This window comes from Falco naumanni, chromosome W (assembly GCF_017639655.2).
Source record: "Falco naumanni isolate bFalNau1 chromosome W, bFalNau1.pat, whole genome shotgun sequence".
NCBI lineage: Eukaryota > Metazoa > Chordata > Aves > Falconiformes > Falconidae > Falco > Falco naumanni.
The window spans coordinates 8,186,486-8,192,424 of record NC_054079.1 but is presented as its reverse complement, the minus strand read 5'-3'; positions in this window follow the sequence as shown (position 1 = coordinate 8,192,424).

The window sequence follows — 5,939 nt, the reverse complement described above, 5'->3', positions numbered from 1 at the left end:
TGGGCACTAACCCAAAAGGTCTGAAGGCACTTCAGGTTTGGCAAATGGATGTAACACATGTACCTGACTTTGGGAAGCTTAAGTATGTGCATGTCACAATTGACACCTATTCTCATTTTATATGGGCCACTGCACAAACCGGTGAAAAGGCATTACATGTGGAGAGAAACTTAATGTCCTGTTTTGCTGTCATGGGAGTACCTGTAGAAATAAAGACAGACAATGGCACAGCGTATAGTAGCCAACGAGTCGCTAGGTTTATGACAACTTGGGGAATTAAACACGTCAAAGGGATTCCTCATTCCCCAACGAGGCAAGCAGTTGTTGAAAGGGCAAACTGTACCCTGAAGTATTATCTTCAGAGACAGAATGTATCGCAGGACATAGACGTAACTAAACAGTTGACTAAGGTGTTGTTTACCTTAAACTATCTCTCCGTTATGGAGAATAGAGAGGGACCACCTGTTGTTATACATCACCAAACAGCGCGAGGGAACCAAACAACTACAGTTCCTGCTTTGAATGTTCTGTATAAAAATATGGCTTCAGGTGTATAGGAAGGACCTAATTCGGTGTTATTTATCGGTAGAGGTTATTTTTGTATCTCCATGGATAAAGGACCTATATGGGTCCCTAGCAAGTTTGTGCGACCTGTATGTCACGATCAGAAGACGGAAGAGAAGACTCAGAGCAAGCAGACAGTATAAACTGTCTATGTTGTAAGGATGTAGACCGCAGGTATTCTTCCAATGTATGCTATGTGGGGTAAAACTGTACTGTAAGCAAAAGCTCAAATGTAAATGGTGTAAAAAGTGTATGTTTTTGATTAGTAACCAGGCATGAACCAAGAGAAAACATACGACTAGTGTAATACCATGCTGATTGGAGACAGTATACATCATCAGAATCTGTGAAAGCATAGATTTGTGGGGTGGAATGTAAAAATAAAAAAATTTTGATAGGTTTTGGAATGTTAAAGCATGGAATCTGACTTCCAATCAGAATGGTACATGTATGAGTCCAAATGGGCAATATGTTTGGCCTTCTATGTGTAATGCAGTGTGGCAGAAGACAGTTATTGAGAATTTAAATCAGCCACATCATTTACCTTTACAGGAGTTAGACCTATTGGCTAGCGTTGTATCTGTTGAATATGCTAATATTACTGCAACTGATATGGCAGACCGTACCCACATGTCATCACCACTTCAACCCGTGAATGGCACTGGAGTAATTTGATGTGGTGACCCATGGCAGTTATGGCTAACACATCAAGGTGACCGGGGGTTTTATAAAGGGTTTCAAAATCTAACCGGTTCACCTATTTGGGGTGAATTAAAAACTGGGGGTTTCCATGTAAATGTATCAGGGGGTTATCAGTTGCCACTGGGAGTCTTTTTGATATTTGGGGACAGAGCATGGCCAGGGATTCCTTTGTATACTGTCGGTAGACCATGTTATTTAGGGCATTTGACTTTGTTTGCTCCACACATGAAAGACTTATTAAAAATGACTCAACAATCTCACAGGTCATGGAGGGCACGGCGCACCTTTGATGAAACATGTAATGACCAAGTCGATCTACATTTAGTAACAGCAAATGTCCTGGCCTCCATATTTATGCCGGGGGCAATGGCAGCATTAAATGCTAAGAATATGCGAAGGTTAGCGTGCTGGGGAGAGAAACAACTTAATCTTACATCACAGATTTTAAGTTTGTTATCGCTTGATGTAGATAGTACTAGGCATGCTACGTTACAAAATAGAGCTGCAATAGATTTTTTTGTTATTAGCACATGGGCACGGTTGTGAGGATTTTGAAGGGATGTGTTGTATGAACCTTTACGATCATTCCATATCGATGCACAAGAAGTTGTCGCAACTGCAGGGAAACATGAAGCATATTCTTGTTGATGATAAACCCTTCGATGAATGGTTGAGAGGATTGGGGATAACAGGTTGGTTAAAGACATTATTGACGGAAGGCATACACTTTGGTATAATCATTGTTGTAATGTTATTAGTTTTTAGCTGTTTATTTTCTTGTGTGAGGAAAGGTTTAACATCTATTGTGAAACAGACATGGGTTGTCCATAAAGAAAAAGTGGGATATGTAGAGGGATTTTTAAAGGACCGAGGACATATGTTACCATTGTCCGGCTTGGACAACCCAGGCCTGTTAGTTGAAGCTGCAGAGCAACTTTAATTGTCCTTGAACCAAGCAGGGTGAGAAAGAAAAGAAGCTATGCACAAACAAGAAGCCAGGTGCAGAGCAAGTCCTGGGAACTGCGAAATCAACATACTCTCATCGGCACACTCTGATCAGGTGCCTGCAGCATGCTCACCAATCAGCGACATGGACGCCCACGTGGCCAGAGACTTTTATCCAATCACCTGTGTGTAAAGTCGGGTGACCTGTTTGTTTAATAAAGGAAGCACAGCATGTAGCCATATTGGTGTGATTGTCGTGACTTGGCTGACTCTCCACGGGGGACCCTCTTCCGGTCCCCATATGCTTTGTGCCTTGCTTCCACCAGTCTGCTTCTTCAGTACCCTTTAGGAGTTATTGTGTTCAATGGTCCATCTGCAACAGGCGGTCTCTGAAGGAAGCAGAGGTTTTGCTAGCAGAAGTGTGTGCAGTTCTTTGCTTTTTTATTGGTTTAATGTCTAGGAATTATCCCTGAGCATATTTAATTTACTATTAGAGATACAGCCTAAGAGTCTAAGACGAGCTCTATTTCCTGAACAAACAAGGTTTACTTTTTCTTTTTATGCCTACAGAAAAAGGCTATTTGAGGATGTTAATCTAGGGCTTTGGGCAACATATTTGCTGGAGGAGTGTGGACTGAAGTGAAAAAATATCACATCATTTATACCACCCAGATACAAGACCAAGATTTCAAACATGGTTATGGTATTCTCTGAACATCATACATCTGTTGAATATATCCATGATAGCATATACCTAAGAGAGCAGAATGTAAAAGACTTGATACTTAATTTTATCATTCTTTAAGGGTAAAGGAGAATAAATACTACAGATCTCAAGAAATTTTCTTCTAGAGCTTCTGAACTCTTTATCTTACAACTCATCTATAACTGTTCAGCTTAATTGCATTATTGGTTTTGTTGGTTTTTTTTAAGACTAGATTCTTCTCTTAATTAATTTTAGTTCTTTCCTTTTTTTGATTGTTTCAAAAAATTTTAACTTTTTTTAATCTGAGATTAACTTGGATGATAAAATATATTCAAAATATGGAAAAAAATGTATCTTCCTCCATTACTTCAGAAGGAACAGTTTAGGCAGATTTTTGTCCCATCTTCTTGATTCTAATTCAAGAGAAAAGACACCTTGAAATATAGAACTCTGTACATTCTTGTATGCCCAGCAGCTATGGAAAACTGCATTTGCATTGATGTAGCTATTTGACTCACTGTATATATGCATACACTTATTTTGTTCAGCCATCTCTAATTCAGAGTCCTTGTAAAATGGAAAGAGCAATCTCACGTTGTCCTGCTCAAGGAAGTGAGGTAGAGAGCAGAAGCACACCTGTGAAAGCACTGGCCTCCAGTGGAAGCTCCTGATGATGCAGCACCATACCATATTCCAGAAAAGCACAAGGTGGTTTGGCTTCCAAGCTACACTTTAAGAGCACATCATGCTCTCATCCCTGTTTCTGGAGAAAAATGCTAATTGAGAAAGAGGTGGGACAAACACATACTTGTTCCTTTCCATCCCCTTCAAACAAGCTTACCACAGTAACTTCACTAGTCCTTACTCTTTATTTTGATCTGTACACAGTGAAAAGCACCAGGAGGTAAAATGTATTGTTACAGCATAGAACATAATTGCACTGTAGATATTGCTATCAAAATCCAGCCCCAACTCAGATACAGGATCATAGCAGTCCTTTTCAAATCTTCAGGATCCAGTTTTTCACCAACCTTTTTGTAGATATTGGAGTCTGCAAATATTTGTAAGTTTTTCTGTATAGCTTCAATTTCCAAGTGCAAAACCGAATCTCAGGAAAAGACAAGAAAAGAAAATGCTCGTTTTTATCACTGATATGATTTAGAACCAGGTAAGTTTTATTTTTTCTCCTGTCTTGCAGCCCCCTGTCCACTACAGCTCTGAGCACTGTAGTTTTTCCAGAATCCTTGCTGCAACTTATATGACAGCTCTGGAACACATCTAATGATCTGCTGTGGTAGAGCTATGAGTTCATATTATTAAGTGGTCTGAATTATAATTTAAAACCTTCCCTTTAATATATATAAGTTTTTAAGTGGCAAATTAACAGCAGAAGATTTCTCTGTAAAATTGCACACAACTGAAAAACTTAATTACATTAAACAGTTGAAAGACTGTGAAGTAAACTACATCATAAATTAGGAAATAGCTAATTGCATCCAAATCGGGGAGAATTCCTATTGAGAAAATGTGTATAGTAGCAAATATGTACTTCCCTGAATTGGAGATTCTTCCTGCTGCACTTTCTGTGCTATTATGTCGATTAGATACACAGACCTGTTCATGTGTTACACATTCTGTGTTCATGGGAAGCTATTTTGCCTTACCAGAGCTGAGGCTTCAAGGGAACTGGGACAGGAACTGGATTTGCTCTATCTGGAGGGAACAAACCTGAAAAATGCATTAGTGAGTTATAATGGCATTCTAGATCAAAGGTGGAAAGTATAAAATCTTCCTTAATTTTTGAGTACATGCAGTGTGCTCTGACATAGCCTGTCTGTTGCTGATCATTTTTACCTGATAATTCCCTAATCTGTGTATACAACTTTGGAAAAAGGCAAAGATGGATCAGAGGATCCCTGCTGGAGCTGCTTGTGACTGTGACAACTTTCCTAAAAAATGCATTTCTGCCAAGTCTTGGGATTTTTATGTTGTGAACATCTTACCCCTAGGTACATCTTAGGCTGCTGTGTAATTTGGAGATATGTGAACAGTTTATATATTGGAAGTAGACTAGACTCAGCAGTGCAGCACATGACACAAGTTCATTTACTCTGCTTCTCAGAATAATAGCAGAATAAATTAAACAGTATAGAGCTCCATTACTTAAGTACCTAAAATAGCTTGGGATCTCTGCACTGTCTGCAAATCCAATTTAGGACGCATCCAAAGAAACTGTTCACTTCAGGATACAGCCTTTAGCCTCCTGAATTCTCAGGATGGGACAGTCTGGGGCACTGTTGCAACCGAGTGTCACTGTGATGCACACCCTCCAGCAGATGAATATTCGATATAACAAGTATAGCAAACGCTATTTTGGCCAGAAGCAGAAACATGTAATTCCAGAGTTTAAAGCATGAGTCTTTATAGTCTGGTATCAAGCTGAAAATGGCCAGATTCCCACTTCCTGTGTACCAGGGCAAAAAATACCACTAAAAAAAAGGAGTAGATATTACTTTGTACATAAACCGCCTCAACTTTTAGATGCAGTATCCACTGCATAGTAAATTTCACTTTCTCTGTTTAACCCACACCAGGCAATCAACAACAGCGAGGTTTGAAGGCTTTGACATGTTGTTTCCTGCTTCAGACGCTAGCCCTCCTCCACACCAGCACCTAGGAAGGGGCTCAATACGGAGTGAAGAGCAGATCACACAACCGGTACCACTCGACCGTGGGGTAACGTTCCCGCACAGTATTCCCGGCCCCGGAACGGGACTGCAAGTCGTGGCAGTCACAGACAAGCCGATCCAGACGGGCGCGACGTGGCGCCGAAACCGGGAGGTGTCCGAGTCACTTGGGACTCCACCCAGCCTCAGGGCCCCTGAAGCAGCATAGCGAGGGCACCAGCGACCCCCACTCGCCCCGCACCGAGACGGACAGCCTGTGCTGACAGAGGCTTCTCCGGGCGGGCGGCGGGGCGGGGAGAGGGCGGGGACTGGGGCCGAACACCCTCTTCGGACGG